General features: G+C 35.2%; 1 long non-coding RNA gene across 1 annotated transcript; it reads left to right on the top strand.

Moving 5' to 3' along the window:
- The first annotated feature begins 1,426 nt into the window (after nucleotides 1-1,426).
- Nucleotides 1,427-21,955, top strand: LOC118613850. Its single transcript, XR_004955966.1, has 4 exons — nucleotides 1,427-1,515; nucleotides 5,847-6,001; nucleotides 6,666-6,744; nucleotides 18,192-21,955. It is a non-coding gene; the product is annotated as an uncharacterized LOC118613850 (long non-coding RNA).
- The last annotated feature ends 449 nt before the right edge of the window (nucleotides 21,956-22,404 follow it).

Here is a 22,404-nt window from a genome sequence, read left to right on the forward strand (position 1 = left end):
AAGTTTCTTAATATCTCTAAGCTCCCTTGGTTTTTATTAGTAAAAAGAGAGGGGTCAGACAGTCCCAGGTTGCCTTCCACCTCTATTATGAAATGAATCAAGTTATTTAGTAAAACTAAACCGAAATTATCTAAGATGAGTGGGGCCATAGAAAGCAAGCTAAGTTTCCTGCTAAAATGAGAAAGATTTTACCCACAGTGCCAGGGTAGAATTTAAGACTAGAATTACAGGGCTCGCAATCTACCCCAGAAGCTTTCTCAGGCTTACCCTGCACTTTTCTCATAGATCTCTCTCCCTACATGTCGCTGAAGAAGACTTCCATTGTGTCCCTATAGATTGTGCCTATTTATAAATGTAATGGATCGAAGCAAGCCGATCTGTCTCTAGGTACAGACGGCAAGGGGCACACAGTGACTGTTCCATTTGCCCACACTTAACCCTCTGACAAGTTACATTGCATTCCTCTTTCTTTCTATCTCTCTTGAAAGAATTTCTGCTTCTAACTGGTACTAAGTAAAAACCTGTAGTAAATGAGGGAGACCCACTCTCAGGCCAACCACAGGGGTCCGGATGCTTTGGACATTAAACCAAACACACTGGTACCACAGTAATGCCTGATAAATCCCACAACAAATATGATTCAGAAGACTTGACCGAATATGCAGGTCTTGAGTACACTTGAAGAGTCAACCCAACATTTCCAGTTTCTGATTTTCAGTTTTAAAATAAATGGCTTCCATTTTAACATTCCTGCTGGGAGTAGAAAATCGTAGACTACACCTTTCCTTCAGTGTTCAAGGTTCTTGTATGACCCAAGGAGCAGAGAATGGATGAGACATCCACAGCCAACAGAGTATGGGTGGTGGGGCAAGGGGTGTCAGATTGGTTTTCATATCATTTGTGGAAAATTAAATGTGAATGACTGAGCTGTAACGTAAGTAACAAAGGTACAAGGGAAATGTTTACAACAGACTCATTCTAACCTGCCAATGGCGATATATTTTTGACTTTCCAGTAAAAGAGAAGAATACCTTAAAGTAAGTGTCATGTCACTAACTTTTTCACTGTCCTATGTTTGAAAGGCTACGATAAAATAGGAGAAAAAAATAAAATAGAAATCAACATTTATTGAGCTCTTTCTATGTGCCAAGCCCTTATATACATATATTAATATACATTATCTCCTTTAAAGCTTATAAGGTATCATTTCTTATGTTTTGTAAAAAAGGAAATAGACTCATAGAGGTTAAATAACTTGTCCAAAGTCACACAGCCAATAGCCCTGATCTGAGCCAAATTTGTCTCAAGCATGTCATTGAACTTTTGTCTCTGGATGACATTCTACACTTTGATCATGAACAAATAAATACAAGTGTCACTGCCGTCAGTCAAGGAGGACTGGTCCCTCCACATTGCCTGCTCATGTTGCAACTACGTGGCTACTTGTGCCATTTCATGAGGGCTCATGACACTTCCTCTTCCCAGACTGTCAGCCGGATGTCACTGCATGTAATGGTAAGATGAGGATAATTATATCTTGCTTTTCAGAGTCGTTTTGAGAATTAAAAAGAACGTCAGTGAAGAGTTTTCCTCAGAGCAGGGCATCATGATAAACTTGGGATAAATGACAGTTTTAAATAGAACAGTCCTCGTGTCCTCCACCCTTTATATTTTTAGCTCTACTTTTTTTCTCTAAGGCAATTCCCCACCAAAGGATAATCCCCAAATTTTTAAAATGGATCCTTGGGGTATGCTTTTAAAAGTTCAGGTAATTTTATCTGCTCAATTGTTATATATGCACGTTGTCTAATTACTGCACTCTTCTAATTCCAGTTAAACCAGAGTTGTTTACAAATCCACAAACATGATTAGATGTTTGTTGTTTTTGTATTATTTATTTGTTTTTAAAAACATTATAGATGGGAACCTGGAGAGATTAGAGAGTCCTGTTTCCATCAGGGGGATCTGCGGCTCAGGTTAGAATCAACCTCACCTTTCAGTTTATGTTTTCGAGCTTGAAACCTATCCTAGACATTTCTAAAAGGGGAAAGCACAACCTGGAATGTCCTCCACATCTTCTGTCCACAAACAATTCCTATTAATTATTCAAGGCTCCCTTTAAGCATCCTCCGGGAAGCCTTCCCTGGATCCCTTTCATGTGAGATGCCTGTCCTCAACTCCCAAAGCTTGCATGCTTACCATCCTTTAATATCATTATGCCTGATGCTCTTTCTCCACACACTCTGTGCTCCTTAAAGGCAGGTACGCTGTTTTCATTTCTATATCCCACCCTTTGCACTATGCCCTGCTCATTGGAATGTTCGATAATGTTATTAATTATTTGCTTCCTGAAAGAAAGGTCCATTTGTCAGGCATATTTGCCCCTTATAGCAATGTTATTTATGTTGTTTCTGCAGAGATATCAAAGAGGGTGCTCAATTATACATTTAGTAAACCTAACCTGCTAGATGAAACCCTGAGGTCTCATCTTTCTTTAAACAATGAACAAACAAGCAAATGCACACACACACATGCATGACGTACCTTTTTATTTTTCCTTATTATATAAGCAATATATGCTCATTGTAAGACATTAGAACACATGCATAACAAAAAAGGAGGAAATAATAATGAGCATAATTCTACCACTCAGCGATGACTACTGTTAATGTTTTTCTGACCATACATGCAGACTTTTCTTTATGCATATATACACTTTAAAAAATAGGTCAGAGTGTTCATATGATATTTTTTCTCTTTATACATATTTAATGACTAAATATACTTTATGTCATATTTAGATTAAGTAGTTTATTGTATCAATATGCCACATTTTATTTATTCTTCGTTGGCTTCTTTCTTTCCAATTTTTAGCAATTATCTACATTACTGCAAGGTGGTTAAATGCTTACGTTGTTATTTCATTATTACCTTAGGATAAAATTTTGAGAATAAAAATACTGGTCCAATGGGTATGCATAATTTATGTGGGCTTAATATTTTTTATGAGCTACCAAATTGCTCTTAGCCACCACTGTCAGTGTATGAGTGCCCAGGTCCCCAAGTTCTTGCTAACCCTGGACACTTACATTAAAACAAAACCAAGCAAACAATTCACTTAGTCATTGCAGTCATTCTTCTTCTACTTGATATTTCTTTAAACACACCGAGAAGGCTAAATTTCTTCTCATATGTTTATCGATGCTCTTCTCTTTTGTAAAGTGAGTATTCTCACCTTTTGCTTAATTTTCTATTGAGTTATATGTTTCATGTGGAAGTTAGATCAGTATCCAGAATCTCTTGGAACTCAAGGCCCGTTTCATAAGATAGATGTTAAAGGAGGTTTGCATGTGTGTGTATGTAAGTGTGTGTGGGTTCCTGAGCAAGGCATTTATGAATAGAAAAGATTTCTCAGTCTACTTCGATTATTAAAATTAATATTTGATTTACTAAAGTTGCAATTAAAACATGTTCTTTAATAATTTGTTCATTTTATAGACCTCATTTTATCCATAAGTTACCCGATTTTATCAGTTTTTAAGGGGAAGTTTGATTAAACTCCTTTGAAAAGTTTAAACTGCATTAGCAATTTAACATTAAACTTTTTTAAAGTACATTAATTGCGACTAATAAACAAACCTTAAATAAGCCTTATAAACCAAATAACGACATATAAATATGACAAAGTCAAGTTACCTTAAACTTTCTAGTATAATTTTTGAATTTAGCATAATTTTCTTTTTCTTTTATCTTAAAATCACAAATCTAACAAATACTCATTAAACATTTTAAAACTGGAACTATAAGGTGGATTCGTTAGTCTATTATGCTAAATTGTTCTTTAATATGCCAAATTTTTTTACATATTTCAAGTACTTAAAATACTATTCAGCTATAGAGGATTTCCAATTTTAATTCAAAATAACATCAATTCAGGGTTTTGTTTACTTGGCCATCTCTATACTTAATTCTAAATTTCCCCAGACATTTACCCACACAGGAGGAAATTATTTTCTCCCAAGTAATTTGTCATTACCCTTTAGGGTAAGTGAAGTTGTATATAGACCTGAGACTTTGGTTGGGATAAAAATATTTATAGCTATAGATCTTGTCAAATGAAAAAACTAAAAAAATTTAGTAATGTGTTTGATGTTATTTATTCAGAGAAAACAATCCATAGATTGGGAGAATACAGTGTCTCATAAGCAGTGGAGCACTCTTCTCAGGGATTTTGGGCAAAGGTGAGTTTTGTAGAAAGTTAGAAGTTCCAAAGCCAAAACAGAGCATAGTTGGCTGGGGTTGCATATCTAATCTTACTTGAAAAGATGAAGAAACAAAAAATTAAATGTAACATCCAGAGTTGGCATGATGTTTGGGGATTGGCTGGCTGGATACACTGTGTTTCTAGTCAAGCATTTATAGGAATTCAAAAGTTCGGTTTGCTGACATAACACCCCAGGTAGTAGCAGCTCCACTTTAGGCCTAGAAGTTTATTTCAACAACATCTAGGATGAGTTTTCCCACAAAGATGGAAGACAAGTATTACTAGAAGACTCTTTTAATGTCCCTATTCCTATCTTACACAATCCCTTTGACCCTGAGTTTATATAAGTGTGCCACCTCTAATTTTCAAGTCTGATTGAAGCCTGCAACCCTCATCCACACTGCTTCATCAACTGATTGAATCCAAGAAATCATTTCCAGTTATAGTCAAAGCTGAATTGTTTTCATATTCTTCCTTTCAAGTCTTACAGATATTTAAATGACATCTGTTTAGATTCTGTCAAATCTATGTCTGTCTGATTCAAGGGTCACAATTCTAAGGTCATTCTTGTGACAACAGATTATACTGTTTTTTCTTTGTCAAAGCAAATAAAACAAGGTAAGTACAAAGTTTTAAAGTTGCTTGAATAAATAATCACTGGCAATTAGCCAGATTTAATTCAACCATAGAGGCCTCCCTTTCTTCTTTTCTTTCTTCTTTGGCAAATCACCACAATCATATATTATCACTTCATAAATGTTGAAATCCCTAGTTGGTGCATAAGGCAGCCTATTGGCTCTAAGTGGGGAGATGATCTCAGAATTTGGGAATAATATTAGAAGTTGTATTATTCTCTGAATGTGAGGTAAGTCATATTAGAAGTAACCCTACCCTAGAGATGGTTTACTAGTATCATGCTGATGTATTTTGAGAAAATCCTGAGTTTCTTCAGGGCAAGAAAGCAGTCCTGAAATGTGATGTGTGTACAGTTTTTGCATGCACTTGACACACTGCAACAAACAGGGTATGACAGGGTTCTGACAGAGAGGTGGTGAATAACGTGGAGCCTAGGAGAAGGTAGCCAAAGAAGAGGTATCCTGGAACCATCTTGTCTAGGATTGAACCCAGGCTCCACCACTTACCGACTATGTAACCTTGGGCAAGTAACTTAATTTCTCAATGCCTTGGTTTCCTTAACTGTAAAATGGGTTGTTGTGAAGATTAAATGAGATGATTCACAAAATGATTAAAACTGTGTCTGAAATATAGAAAGATAATAATTGTGGAGTAGCTTCTCCTGAATCAGGTAGGAAAGAAAACCAACCAGCACCTTGTTAAGAAAATTACATGAAGAATGAAAGAAATGCTTAACTAACTCTTAAGTCTATAATCTTTTATAAGTGGTAAAGGGCATAGACATTTATTTAAGCCCATTCAGACAGGATTTCTTTATATTAATCAAGAAATGCTTACATAGCACTTATTAGGTGCTGGACACACTGGTCTATGTACATTACAAATACTAATTTAATCTTCCTTAACAATGCTTTGCTGTTATTAATATTCCCATTCTACAAATAAGGAACTGAGTAAGAGACAAGCTGAGGTTGGAACACCAGAGACGTGTCCTGAACCACTGTGGGAAGCTGCCCATCTCCTGGCTTGAGACAGGATTGCAACTGCAGCATAAGTAAACTAAAGAGACGGGAGCACAACACTAACCAACATCTCTCAAAGGTGCAAAACCTTTTCTCACCTGTTTGTTTTGTTTAATTTTTTTCCTTCATCAAATTGGTCTAAAAGAAGAAATTATAGCTTTTTTTTTTTTTTACTCAAATTGCTTTAAAGTGTGCAGAATTTAATTTTCTTATTAAGATTATAAAATTGGGAGAAATAAACCATCTGAGGTCACCAAGTCACTGAGTTTCCTCAGCTTTATACTGAAGTCACACCAAGGATGACTAGGTCACTCTTCGTTATGTTAGCCAAAGTAAGGTCTGGAAGCACTTATTATACTTCACTTTTTTTTTTTTGCTGGTAGCAAGTATACAATAAGAATTAAATCTGGTCAATTCCTCATTTTCCTGTAACGTGTTTCATTTTAAATGTGTATTACTGGCCTTGGCAAAGTTTATTCTCTTTCTAGAACTTCTGGAGCTACAAAGATTGTTTCATAACTGCAGTGTTAGTTTGTTAATAAGAAATGAAGGAGGGAGACTTCTCTAGGCAATTAAAACTCCATGTTGCTTTAACCTCTGTCATCAGGGGACCACATGGGCTCCACACATATCCGAGTACAATAGTGGCATCAGACACACATGTGTGATACAATAAGCTGAATTATGTTTACATATTTTATGTGCAGGTGCCCTACTACACTAATATAACATTCTAAATCCAGGGTCCTATTCCAAGCCACGAGCCTGGAAAACAGCCAGATCTGGGACCCGCCAGGCCTGGGACTCACAATCTCTACCAGTGTAAGTCTAACCTGTAATAGAATTAAAGGTGGGGACTGTATCTTTGCCTCTATGTTCTTAGCACCTTAGCATAATACCTGGCACATAGCAGGTTCTCAGCTCATGCAACAAGTTTTAGGTTAAATGATTGGCTGGGAGAAAATACAATGAATCTTAACAACTGATATCTTAACAACAATTATCTTTGGGTGGTGAAATTCTTGTGCCTTTTATTTTCTTCTTTATACTTTTCATATTTCCCCCAAACTACAGCTTTGCAACAGATGATTGCTTATAGAAATAAGAGAACCCTTCTTTTTCTCATTCCTTTTTAAATTGTGGTTTTTATTTTTATAAAATTGTCATTTTTACAAAAATTAAATGTGCACACAGACAGTAAGTTCATAGTTGCCATGAAAACCAACAGGATCCCCTTTACCTTCTCTCCTTCCATTTCCCAGTCCACTGAGGATACCTCTTTGGATTCTTTTAGTTGATTGTTTTGGTCTTTACTTCCACAAATGCAAACAATATGCTTATGTTGCTTGATTTTGATTTGGGTATTTTCTATTCATTCTTACTATGGGGGATGAGACTTCGATGTGTTTTGCCACTACTCCCACCCCATCTACCAGGTACGTCCTAATTGCCCCCCACCCTTTCAACTCAGTTGTGTGGAAAGTTGGCCTGATTGATACTCAGTGCTTACATTATGCTGACTATGCAAATAATTATTTTTGATTTTCTGCAGAACATGTTATTTTCTCTAGAGCAAATTACTCTTTTTCAAGTTAACTCAGTTTTTTATGTCTTTATCACTAAAATGACCTTTCCTCTTCTCCCCCTAATTTTATAAATCACTTCTCAGTATGTTCAAATACTTTAGGTATTCTATAATTTCATCTTCTGAAATGATTTCTTGGACCTCAGGAGGTCTTCTCCAATCTGGACCGATTCCTCTAGGCCCGCTTCATAACTGTCAGTTTGGGATTTCTTTTGACTATGAGATTCCTTTTTCCTTTTTCGTATGTTTAGTCCACTATTGCCTGGATCCTGTGTCTTCCTCTTTTTTGGTTTATCCCTCATTTTGGAGTAGCTTCTTAACGATGGTTGCATGGGAAATATTTTTGAGAATTGCTATGCCTAAAAATGTCTTTACTTATTTTATGTTTATATTTAGTTGATACTGGCTGGGTGTAGAACCCCAAGATGGAAAGTCCTTACATTCTGAAATTGTGAGGCATAGCTGTCTGCAATTCTAGCTTTCATCATTGCTTTTGAGGACTCTGTTGCCATTCTGATCATTTGCAAGAATCATGCTTTTCTCTCTGGAAGTCTGTAGGATCTTCTTTTTTCCCCACTGCTCTTTACTTCCACTCTAATATGTGCCACAGTGAGGTGCCTGCTTTCACCCATCGTAGCAGGTACCTACCCCATGAGCCCTATCAATCTGAAAATTTATGTCTTTCATTTCTAGAAAATCTTACTGAATTTTTCTTCGATAATTTTACCCCTCAAGTATTTTTGTGCCTTCTTTCTAGAACTATTATTTGGAGATTGAGCTTCTTATATTTTTCACATCTGCATTCCACATCTTTCCCTTTTTGTTTTAAGGAAGATTTCTTGTCACTTAATATTCTAGCCCTTCCATTGAGTTTTCATTTGTGCTATTCAAATTTCCAAAGCTCTTTTTTGTTCTCTGAGTGTTCCTTTTTAAATAACAACCTCTTCTTGTTTCACGTGTACAATATTTTTTCTTATCTCTCTGAAGATATTGAGATTGCTTTGTGTCTGTTTCCCCCTTGCATTTTCTGCTTCCTTTGTTCTATCAGCTCATTTTGGTCTCTAAATTTCATATGTAAGGTATTCCCTGCTGATCCTTAATTATTTGCCCAAATTTAAGAGTGTGTAACTAATGAACTGCAAATTGCTGGCACGGGTCAATTATGATCTTCACTGTTTTGCTCTGACTGGACTCTTTCAATGGGTCCTTGGTATCAGTGCTTAGACCTTTTTTCTTCTTGGATTTGTCAAATTCCCCAGAGAAGCTTTTCTAGTCTCCCACCTGGAGAATGTCTGGCTGCCATCATTCTGATTGACAAATACAGGAAGAAGGCTGCCCTGGGTTTCAGCATTCATTATGTACATTTTCACTCCGTCCCATTTTCAGTACAATATACATGCCCTCAATTGTGCCAAATGCCTCCGTCCCCCACCCCCCACCCCCTCACCCCCGCCTCATGTAGTTACTCATTGTTTTACACACTCTTCCCAGGTATAAGAGGGACAGTTGCTGTACATATTTGAGAGGGGGTCTGATTGTCTGTTTCCTAAGGAGGCTTTCAAACAATTCTCCTTTTCTCAGATACCCCCTTTCTAAAGATATCTAGTGCCCCACTTCTTAAGCTTTTCAATTAAATTGAGTTGCTTCTCAGGTTCCTTACTGTTGGCTTCTTATTCAATATTTCCAGTTCTGCTAAATCATTTACCACTTGTCTGTTTGCTTTCTAGCTCTTAAAATTTCTTTGCTGTAAGTTTCTCTTTTTCCTTTTGGGTTTATTGTCTTATTTTAAAAGGTATTTACTATCATTCTAGTAGATTTTAAGTAGAGAGTAGACACAAATTATGTGCTAAAGCTGTAATTATTTATTGCGTTTCTTACTAGACAATCTCAAAAATCATAATGCATGCACAAAAGGTTCTGTAAATCTGCCTTTGAATGTGTTCATGACATCTGCCCTGAGCATGTGGAAAAGCAGGGAGGTGCTGCTTATAGACTCTAGTACCTTGCTGTTCAAAATATGTTCTATAGACTATTATCACAAGCATTGTCTGGGAATCTATTTTAAAATGCAGAATCTCAGGGCCTGCACCAGACATACTGAATCAGAATCAACATTTTAACAACATCTCAGCTAATTCATAGCCAAATGAAAAGTTGAGACACATTGGTTCATAACAATAGCCCTAACGTTCCATTCAACAGTATTAAATTATGTTTGGAAATCAATTGGCCAGGATCTTTCATCTTAAATCCGCACAACTATCCTTAGAAATATGACCTAAGGGAAACAATGGTTAGTCACACAAGTTGAGTGATGATCCAGAACAGGGTAAAGACTGTCTAAGTTACTCAAAAGAATGCCAAATACAGACACAGTTTATTTTAGTGGAAAGAGTGTAAAGTGATGTATGTCTTACCCATCTTATTGGTAATGAAATTTTTAAAAGCAAGAATTGGTTCTTATATAAGAGCCTAGGAAATGACTGATATTGACAAAGATTCGAACAGTCAATTCACCCTTGCCTTTGTCAGCACTTCAACTTCAAAGAACTAGAAAGAAGCAACTGCTGCCTTGAAAATAAGGTCATCTATTTTCTCATATCTAGGTCCATTCCAAATCTAAGATATTAAACTTCAGAAGAAATGCTCACAGATTACAGTTTGACCATTCAGTGCAAGGAGTAGCAGGGAGTATACTCTGGGAATTTCCTAGGACTGGAAGGACACAGCTATTGGCTTTGTGCCATTTAGGATTAAGGGATTATGGCTACCAATTAAGTGAATTGACTTTAAATGAGCAAGCCTGGCACCCTTGGGCCAAAAGCTAAATAAGATTAGCCAATTGTTTGAGATAAGGGAGTTTGTCAGGTTTGCAGAACAAGTTAATGTCACAGGGGCAGAATTCACAAGAGTCAACTAGCTTGAGTGAATTACTGAAAATCATGGCTGCAGTAGAGAGCAGAGTTAAGCATTCATATTTAGTCAGCCTGGAAAATACAAGCAGGGAGAATGTGCGAGCAGGAGTGTCATTGTATAACTACATAGGGACATTGTCAATGCCCAATTCTGCCAGATCAGCTAGATGAGACCTGGGCTGACCTTGGCAAGAGGAGCTTTGATCTGAGATGTCAGAGTCTGCCCAAACAGAAAAAGAACCATGTGATTTGTAGGAGAGTGCTAAGGCTGGTGCTAACATCAAGTGTTAAGTCAAAAAAGTAATACATGGGTGCAACTGAGTAGGTAAGGCAAAGATGAGCATTAAAAGTCAGTGTTTAAGGAATATCAGAGGAGTGTTGGATCAGGTTTCAGGAGCAGAAAGAAGAGAGATGTACACAACAAAGACCAGGAATGATTTCTCTTGTATACCCTTTAGTAGCTACTTCAAAGAGTTGCACAGGATCAGATAGTTAGCTGGTGGGGATTTCAACCAGACAAGCTCCAGGGAAAGAAGGAGTGCTTTCTTAGACAGGGTCTCTAATTAGAATAAACAGAAGTTTGGTAAACACAGCTCTGAACTAGCACCTGAAGTTCAATAAAGATATTTTTTCAGAGTTAGCAACTTGTTCAAAATAGAATCCTTTTCTTTCTTGGAAAATGAAAAAAAATGAGTTCAGTCCTCACTTGAATGGGACTTCTGGGATAACATCAATCATACCAACATTTGCATCATAGGAGTATCAGAAAGAGAAGAAAGAAAGCAAGGAATCGAAACCTTATATGAAGAAAGAATGATGGAAAACTTCTCCAAGAAAATAAACATATAAGCCCAGAAGTACAGAGTATCAAACAAGATGAACCCAAACAGCCCCACACCAAGACATATCATAATTAAAATGCCAAAGTTTAAAGACAAAGAGAGATTCTTAAAAGCAGCAAGAGAAAAACATCTAGCTACCTATAAAGGAGCTCCCATAAGACTGTCAGCTGATTTATCAAGAGAAACTTTGCAGGCCAGAAGAGATTGCATTAAATATCCAAAGTGATGAAAACCTACAACCAAGATTACTCTACCCAGCAAAGCTACCATTTAGAATCAAAGGGCAGATAAAGCGTTTCCTAGACAAGAAAAAGCTAAAGAAATGCATCAACACCACACCAGTATTACAAGAAATGTTAGAGGGACATCTTTAAGAAAAAGAAGATAAAAAATCAAAAATATAAATAATAAAAAGGCAATAACTACATATTATCAACAATTACTTTCAATGTAAATGAATTAAATGCTCCAATCAAAAGACAGAGTAGCTGAATGGATAAGAATACAAGAACCTTATGTATGCTGCCCACAAGAGACTCACTTCAGATTGAAAAACACACAGAGACTGAAAGTAAAGGAATGGAAAAATATTCTATGAAAATGGAAACAATAAAGAAAGCTGGGGTAACGATACTTGCACCAGACAATATAGACTTTAAAACAAAGGCTATAACAAGAAACAAAGAAGAACCCAATGATTCCATTTCTGGGTATTTACCTGAAGATACTCAAAACACTAATTCAAAAAGACATATGTAACCATATGTTCAGTGCATTATTTACAGTAGCTATGATATAGAAGCAACCTATGTCCATTGATAGATGAATAGGTAAGGGAAAAGTGGTACATATATACGATAGAACTTTACTCAGCCATAAAAAAATAAAATCTTGCCATTTGAGAAACATAGATGGACCTAGAGGGTATTATGCTAAGTGAGATAAGTCAGACACAGAAAGATAAACACTTTATGCTTTTGTTGATACGTGGAATCTTAAAAAAAAATAAGTGAACAAATAAAACAGAAACAAACTCATACAGAGAACTTTTTTATGGTTGCCAGATGGTAGGGGGGGTTGGGGAGATGAGGAAGCAGGGGGGGGAATTAAGAGGCATAAATTGGTAGTTTCAAAATAGTCATGGAGATGTAAAGTATAGCATAGGGAATATAGTCAGTAATATTTTAATGACTATGTATGGTGTCAGATGGGTACTAGATTTTTGGGGGTGATCGCTTCATAAGTTATATAAATGTCTAATAACTATGTTGCATACCTGAAACTAATACCATATTGTATGTCAACTGTAACTGAAAAATATTTAAATATTTAAATCAAATATTTTTTAAAACATAGGGAAAAAGCTTTTTGACATTGATCCCGGCAATGATTTTTTGGATATGACACCAAAAGAAACAAAAGCAAAAGCAAAAAAAGCAAAAATAAACAAACTAAAACACTAACTAAAGAGTTTCTACAGAGGAAAAAAAAATGAACAAAATGAAAAGGTAATCTATAAAATTGGAGAGAAGATTTGCAAACCATATTTCTGTAAGGAGTTTATATCCAAAATATAAGAAACTCATACAACTCAATAGGAACAAAAACAAACAATCCGATTTAAAAATGGACAGAAGACTTGAACAAACCTTTTTCCAAAGAGGACATACAGATGGCCCATAGACATGAAAAGACAGTTAACATCACTAATTATCAGGGAAATTCAAATAAAAACCATAATGGGATATTACCTCATGCCCGTTAGAATGGCTATTATCAAAAAGACAAGAGATAACAAGTATTAGTAAAGATGTAGAAAAAAAGGGAACTCTTGTTGCATTATTGGTGAGAATGTAAATTGGTACAGTCACTTTGCAAAACAGTATGAAATTCCCTCAGAAATTAAAAATAAAACTATCATATGATCCAGCAATGCCACTTCTGGGAATATATCTAAAGGAAATTAAAGCACTGTCGTGTAAAGACATCTGCGCTCCTATATTCACAGTAGCCAAGAGATGGAAACAAATTAAGTGTCTATCAATTGGTGGTGAATGGACAAATGAAATGTGTCTCTCTCACACACACACACACACACACACACACACACAGGAATATTATTTAGCTATAAAAAAGAAGGAAATCTTACCATTTATGATAAGATAGATGGATCTTGAGGGTATTATGCTAAGTGAAATAAACCTGACAGTGACAAATACAGTATGATCTCACTTACATGTAGAATCTAAAAAGGGAAAATTCACAGAAACAGAGAGTAGAATATGGTTGCCAGGGGATGGAGGAAATGGGGATATATTGGCCAAAGGGTACAAATTAACATTATTGTGGTAATCGTTTCACATTGTATACAAGTATCAAATCATCACATGTACTCCTTAAACCTACATAATGTTATATGTCAATTATATCTCAATAAAGCTTGGTACAAAATAAAAAAAGAACTACTACTTAACAACAAATAATATGGTTAATTAAAAATAAAAGATTTCTCAACAAAAACAGCTAAAAGATTAAGAAATTATAAAATTTATAAAGTAAAGCAAATGTCTTGAACAATAAAGATAAAAGAAAAGGAAATTAAAAGATCATTAAATGATGAAATTACTTTTAAAATTAGAGAGAAAATAAAACATAAAAGATGATATAAAAGTCAAAGTTTAGCATGCTGATACAGTTATAAAAATAAAAGATAAACAAGATTATTAAAATTAGAAAAAATCTTAAATAGTAGAATAAAACAGTCAAAACAAAAGAAATGATTTATAATAAGAAAGAAATTCTAGCCGATTAGACATAAAATATACAATACAATAAAAAAGGTAAAAATTTAGACAAAAAGACAAAATAGGTTTGAATAATGCAGAAAATAGATGAACAATTTTAGAGTCTAAGAAATATAAAATGTAAAATTTCACCAAATTAAAAGAGAGAGAAGGTTATGTGCTTTAAGTTAACATCTTGTTTCAGGGTAAGCAGGGTTTCTGGGAAAATCAGTTTCCTTAGTTGGAGCTAAGTAAAGAAATCTTAACCATTCACCTTGCCTTTAAGGGCAGCTCACAATGCCTACACCTCAAATATACTAAAATACCTATGAGAGAAGGATGAGTATTCACTGCCAAAACCCCTGGCAAAAGGTTGAAATCAGAGGTAAGCCTTCCTGAGCAGGCTGCCTACCAGGCTGTAATTGATAGTTGAGGCTCCAGGTTGGCTAGGGGACTAACTCGAAAAGATATCTCTGCTCTTTATCACCTCCAGAAAAAAGTCCAAAAGTTGCTTAGGTAATAATCAGTTACAGAAAAAATATTATAATGATTATATTTAAGTGTTTCATGTTGACATGGAAAAATACATAGTTTAGACATACTATTTTATAAACATGTTAAAAGAAAAGTGAATTTAAAGTCCACTATAGAAACTGCATAACTAAATGGAGAGAGTAAACAGCTATAAAATGGAAGGCAGTAAAATGTCTCTCAAGTAGAGCATTAAATGTAAATGAATTAACTCTCATATAAAAAGGAGAGTTGTCAGGGATATTTTTAAGATATCCAATCATTAGCCAGAAATGAGATACATTTAAAAAGACACTAACAAGAATTAGGAGGTCTAAGATCTATCATGAATATAATTTAGGAAAGTCAAGTGTTACCACCATAATATTAAATTTCAGAGCAAAATCATTAAGGAGAAAAACAGGGTCACTCAATAATGATAAAAATAACAACAAAAAGTTAATCTGAACAGCTAGATACAAAATACAGTTTATAAAGAGGGGAGAAACAGACAGAAAGCAGGTAGAATTATAATTAAAGATTTCAACATTTAACTATCAAAACATGATATTTAATAAGCAAAAATTTTAATGAAGAATCTATTATATACTATAGGGTTCTTGTTTTATGCCCACAAGTTATATATTACAATAAATAACTGATAAATAAGATTTTTAAAAATGCCATTTCTTTTCAAGAAGATATGAATGTCACTAATTTGATCATACACTGGGACACAAGATGCACTCCAAAAAACTTAAAGGCAGGGTGTTTTATTTGTACAATGTGTTAAAATGAATGGCAGTGAAACTCTGCTCAGTAACACTTTTATTGTGAGTTGACCGGCAAGGAGACAGGAGACAGGCTCAAATCTGTCTCTCTGATCCCCAGCTCAGGGTGGGACTTTAAGGGGTTTCAGCACCGGATCTTGTACAGTAGACCCTTAGCTTCTGAAAGGGTTCTGGGGCTTATATTTGGGTCACGTCCCGGTCCTTTCATTCCGTTGGAGGGAAGCAGTTAAGGGTTCATAGTGTTATGCCTGAGTGGTATAAATTTTGGTTCTGGGTTTTGTTGGAAACAGGATAGGACCAGTTTGAGCTGGTTCTGTGGTCACAAGAGCAGAACAGAAAAATGCCAAACCACAGAATATATATTAAAATATCATCTTAACTATTATCTAGCTCAGGGATGAAATCCAAAGCCAAATAATGATTTAGCTTCCAAGAATATTAAATACTTCGAACATATGCACTTTTAGGAAATTTGGCCCAATTAGAACATAAAGATAATTACACCAAATGGTGCAACTTCTTTGGAAACCAATTGTACGGTTTCCCTATAAGTTTTACATAAGGTTACCATATGACCCAGCAATTACATTCCTAGGTATATATATCCAAGAGAACTGAAAACATGTTCACACAACACTTGTACATAAATGTTCATGTCAGCATTTTTCATAATAGCTAAAAAGTGGAAACAATCCAAATGTCTATCAATTGATGAATGTATTTTTAAAATGTGGTATATCCATACAATGGAATATTATTCAGCTATAAAAGGAAATAACTACTGATACGTGCTACAACATGGATGCTAAGTGAAAGAAACCAGACACAAATGTCACACATTGTATGATCCCATTTATATGAAATGTTCACAATAGGCAAAACTATAGTGATAAAAAGTAGACTAATGACTATGGAAGGAGAGAATGAGGCAAATGACTGCTGATGGGCATAAGGTTTCTTTTAAGGGTGACGAAATATTCTGGAGTTGGTGGTAATGGTTGCATAACCTAAAAACCACTGAAATGTACACTTTAAAAGGGCAAATTTTATGGTATGTGAACTAAATCTCAATGAAAAGTTCAGTCAAAAAGTTTCATCAAATCGCTACTTTAGAAATAAAAATAGAAACATAATGAATAAAAAATTGAAAATCAATGCCTATAATACAAGAGAGAATCCAAACCTGCAAGTGGAAGTGGCAAATGGAAGCCTTCTCAACTGTATGAATAAATTAGGCAATCAGATAGAAAAGGTCAATTACCTGCCCTAACCAGTACTTAGCAGTTGTATAGTTCAAGAATAAACTGGGTTATAAAATAGGTATCTAAACTATTAGTTCGTAGTTTCATTAAGATAGTTATTTCTCTCTCTTCAGAACATAAACAATCCAGGATGGTATGGCAGCTCCAAGATGTCAGGAATCCTGGCTCCTTAGACCTTGTTGCTACTTTCTAAGTGTTGTCCTTGTTCACATGGTACTATATGACTCATCATCAGTCTTAGTTCCAACCAACAGAAAAGGGAAAATAGGGAAATAAGGAAAAAGAGGACATACTCCTTTCCTTCAGGGTTGTAAATTGTAAGTTGCACAATTAATTTCTGCTAACAGACCATTACCCAGAATTTAGTCGTAAGGCAACATATAGATTAAAGAGAGGCTGGAAAATGATTTCTTTAGCTGAGCAATGATCTGCCTAATGCTGAAAAATCTTTTCACTATGAAAAAAAGGGAGAAAATGGACATTAATTTAAACCTCTTGTTCACAATGATTGCTTCAGAGATGGGCTTATGATCTAAGCCAAGCCAATGAGAGTCAATCCTGGGACTTATGTCGGGAGTATTAGGAAACTTGCAGTGCTGGTAGAATGTGGGCCTATTTATTAATCATCCTGACCATCACAAGGGGAGAGCTTGGCTGAGAATGACAACACAGAGAGGGCAGAACCAAGAGATGGAAAGAGACAGTGTCCTAATGACACAGGTTAAGGTCCTGAAATTTATCTGGGTGTTTTCTTCCTTAAATGTTTTCTTTTTGAACAGAATACTATGTGCCAAAATGTTAATCTTTGAGTTTCATCAATGGTTTCTCCATTCTATTTGCAAAGAAATGCTCCTCAACAAAGCTGGGAACCCTTCAATTTGCCAAGAATTGCACAATGTGGTAGCCTCACTCAGCAAATCAAAAACTTGTTCTGTGGGATACGAGCTAGAATTTGCAGTCTCTTCTCGGTAGATGTTTATTACATCCTTCTTCCATGTGATTGTATATTGACAGTATGTGGATATCTTACTACTCTTGCTGTTTTTACTTCCACTGCTCTGGGCGGAATTGCACTAACTGCTGGCCTAGATGCACATGATTTTGTGTTCTGTTGTTGCCATTTGCCTAATGTCTCTTCACCTTGAATTTCCCAATTATATGAGCCAAAATGCTTTCCTTTTCCTTAAGCCACTGTGAGTTGGATTTCTGTCTCTGGCAAACGAGTCCTGACTAATGCTCCCAGTAAGTCTCATTCAAGAGGATAAGTGTAGTCTCAGTGGTTTTTCTTAAAATGGAGAGTCAAATTTAAAAGATTAATATCTATAATTTGGAGGAAGGAAGATATGTATGAATGTAAAATTATTTTAAGTTCAGGATACACACCCAGACTAGTAACAATTGGTTACTTCTGAAGACACAGTAAGCAGAGTAGAATTGGGGGTGACAATCAAAACAGCCTTTAATTTTATTTTGTATGTTCTACTTTAAAAAAATAAGAATGCATAGATAATTGTGATATTAAAATTAGTAACAAAATAACTATTTTTAAAAACAAGGTTTTTTTTTCCTCTTCTCTACCAGCTCATTGCTGAACAATTCAGTCCTAAAGCAAGGTAAGCATGCATGCTGGGTGGAAGTGATGATGTGTGACAGGAGGCACGATGGCCAGAAAGAAATGTCAGAACCTGAGCAGGTCGAAGGAGTCCATGAAGGAAAGCTGCCTGGTACGGGGTGTCAGAGTCCAAGGGAATTGTAAAGGAGATATGCATACAAGAGAAGGCAATGGGAAATTTGTTATATACAAGGGTTTTGCTCAAATAAGTAAATCTACTAAGGAATAGAAACCAGAGTTTTCACTGAGAAAGGAGTAAAAAATGTGGAAAAGAAGACTAGAATGAACTTTGCGCTGTTGGATTGAAATTAAAGATATCTGTGTGAAGTCGAGGTTTTCAACAGAAAGACAATTGATGATAGATGATAGATAGATAGATGATAGATAGATGATAGATGATTGATAGATAGATAGATAGATAGATGATAGATAGATAGATAGATAGATATTTAAAAGTAAATATATTAGTGTGTACATGTGAACATAAGCATATATTCCCTAACTCTCTTGCTGAGAATGGCCTGGGAGCAGCAATATCCCAGTAACAATGAGAACACCTAGCACTCTGATCTTGACTTCTAAATACTATTCTCTGCTAAAAAACAACAACAACAAAAACAAGATATCTGATTTCAGTTCTAATTCAGGGAAAGCACAAGACAAGCTTGGCACACATTTTTTTGTGTGTACCAGAAGCTGGTTTGAATGGGATCTCACTGGTTAAATAGGTTCCAAATTTTTGAACAGCAAAATAAATATTAAAGTTAATATAAAATAACCAATTGAATAAAATAGGAAGCCATGAGTTCATAATGATATTAATCAGTTAATGAGTAATAGAATATTTGTACAGATTCACAGTTACCTCCCCACAAATTACTAACCAAATTACCAAGGGAAATAAAGTAACTTTACAATGGAGAAACTTGGCACACACCACCTAATTTAAGTGATGAAAGTGAACCTTGTCAGTAATGGTACACATTGAAATCATGTACCACCTGAGAGGATTAAATGAGAACAGTGTGATATTCCTAGCATAGATAGCTTGAATCCAACCATCAGAAAATAGCAGACACACCCAATTTGAGGAACATTCTACAAAATAACTAGTCTGTAATCTTCAAAAGTATTTGGGTCATGAAAATCAAGGAAAGACTGAGGAACTGTTCCAGACTGAAAGAGATTGAGATATGACAACTATATACAACATGTGATTCCGAACTGGATCTTTGCCTACAAAAAGCAATATTAAAACAAATAGGGTCTAAGACTTAATAGTAGTACTATAACAATGTTAATTTATTGATATTGATGGCCGTATTGTGGTTATGTAGAATGATCTTGTTGGTGGCAAGTATGGCTAATGTATTCAAGGGTGATGTGGCATCGTGTTAGTAACTTGTTCTCAAATATTCTGGAAAAAAATAATTTTTTATACTAAATATGCAGCTTTTCTGTATGTTTGAAATCATCTCAACATAAAAACAACAAGGTACATAACAGAATGCACCACAAAACAATATTTATGTTTCCCAAGAAGCTAGCAGTAGTGATCACTTCTGGGGAAGAGAATTGGAGAAATAAGAGACGTTCTGAGGGAAAGACTTACTTTTCATTGCATACCTCTTTTATCGAATTCTTTTTTTTAACCATATGCATGTACTTTCTATTAATTTTTTAAGTTCAAATTTTTAAATAAATAACTAATAAATATGTGGCAAAAAATGTGACCAGAAATTCCATTTCTAGGTATGTACTAGAGAATCATTTGCACATATCAATAATGAGACATATAGAAGGACATTCATTGTAGAATTCTTTATAATAATGGAAAATAGAAAACAAAGGTCCATTGACCTAAAAAATGGCATGTCAATTTAATAGAATACTGTGCAGAAGTTAAAAGGACAAGGTAGAGCTACATATATTAATATGGGTAGATTGTTAAAGTGTATTGTTGAATAAAAGCATGCTGCAGAATGTGAACAATAAGATACTTTTTAAGTAAAAAAATCAACTGTACATATTCTGAGTATATGTGTGTTTTTGAGTGTGTAAATTAAAAGCAAAGATTTGGAAGAATGCACATCAAACCAGTAATGGTGTTTATCTGACAAAGGAGTGACCAAGGGGCCATGCTTTAGCCTTGTTATTTATTGCAAAATTGTTTTACAGAATCAAGTCAATCTATTACCACAATAATGTATAAATATACCTGCAAATTGGACAGAGAAGGATATAGACCTGCCAGGTAGGAGGAAGAGAAGAAATTAGTGGGAAAGCATAAACTAATCTGTATAATAAAGACCTCGGGGTGGAAAGTGAAAACTGGAAAAGACCTAGAATAGAGGAGGAAATTCAAAATAGGGGATCGGAAGACAGAAACACTAGGTGAACAAAGAAAACTGCACCCAGCTGAACTCAGCAGCATAGGGACACACACACACACACACACACACACACACACACACACACACACACAGCAGCCGTGAACACTTTTCCAACAATCAAAGAGAAAGCACTATCTATGAGGAACTTCACTGGAAATCACTAAATTCTGCAAAGGGGCTCCTTTTAGTGGCTGATTTAGTGGGTTCAGCCATCACTACATCTTCCATTCAACCATCTGGCAAAGCCAAGAGTGCACATGAGAAAGCCACAAAATAATTTCCAGCAGTGATACAGAAGTTAATTGAAGAACAAACCTATACGTTGCATGGAAAGTTCAATTTATATAAAACAGCTATTTATTATAAATCCATATCTCAAGGGACCTACATTTCAAAGTCAAAAGATCATGTTTCAAGATTTAAGGCTAAGAAAGATTGCTTAAGTCTGTTGTTTAGCTTCTGTGCTTAACTGAGAGCAAGCAGTTAGCCACACCTATCCATATCTGGTGTTGGCACATGCCATCACATTTCAGAAAATTCTCCTTCCACTTTACAATAAGTCATAGGCTGTAGTCCTTCTGAGACCCACTTCTACAGGCAAATTTCAGGTCTTTCTCTAAGTGAGATGTCATATTTTTCCTAGTACTTATGTATTTTTTAACCATTTGACATGTATGTGTGAAACTGTGTTATAGTTTTCAGTAGATTCCTATCTCTTTAAGAAATGTGCTTTGAAAAAGGTTTTTAGCTTTGCCTGTAAACATACTTCCCAATTTTGCATAATAACAGTGATTTTTAAGGAGGCATGTATTGTTATTACAGAACTGAATGTCCCTCAGTGGGAAGAAACTCTATTATCATTTTGACAGATTAAACACAAACAGTTAATGCTATCCCAATCAGAATTCAAATTATATTTATTTTGGATCTTGATGAATTGATAACAACGTTAATCTATAATAGAATTTCTCAGCTTTGCCACTATTGACATTTGGGGCTGGATAATTCTTTGTTGCAGGGGGCTGTCACATACATGGTAGGATGTTAGCAGCATCCCTGGCCTCTACTCACCGAAGATCTGTTATGAGCACCAAAAATGTTTCCTGGAGGGCAAATGTCAAATGACAGTGCCAAATGTCCCCTGGTGGGCAAAATTACCTCCTTGAGAACCACTGATTTAAAAGAACAAATTTGGGAGAAAGGACAAGGGGAGGAAATTGCTTTATTAAATCAAAACTATAGAACTATGAGTATTAAAATTGTATGGTACTATCTCAGAAATTGACAGATACCTCTGGAGAACAAAATAGAGAATCCCCAAATAAACCCATAGATAATGAAAATGCAGTATATTACAAAGGTGACATTAAATGAGTGAAAAAAATAACAGTTTTTTTCAGTGAATGGTGTTGAGACGAACTATTCAAGTAGGAAGAAAGGGTTGAACCCTGTCTCACACGATACACAAACATAACATTTAGATATATTATAATAACTGAATTAAATTTATAAAAGAATTAAAAATTCATATAGGGGAAATTTTTATATAGTTTAGCGTATTTTAATAGCGAATTTACAGGAACAGTACAGACAAGACAACAACATTAAAAACATGTATTTGCATGTAGGGCAACTCAGAAAAATATGGTGGATGGATGGAATCTTGTATGATAAAAATGCTACAAACACCATTTAGTTGCCATCGATAAGAAATTTACTCCTTTTAAAAATGCCGGCATTGTCCAGAAAAATTTAACAGGCTTATTTATCATTGTTATAAAGTCGAACT

This window comes from Rousettus aegyptiacus, unplaced genomic scaffold (assembly GCF_014176215.1).
Source record: "Rousettus aegyptiacus isolate mRouAeg1 unplaced genomic scaffold, mRouAeg1.p scaffold_m13_p_2, whole genome shotgun sequence".
Taxonomy (NCBI): domain Eukaryota; kingdom Metazoa; phylum Chordata; class Mammalia; order Chiroptera; family Pteropodidae; genus Rousettus; species Rousettus aegyptiacus.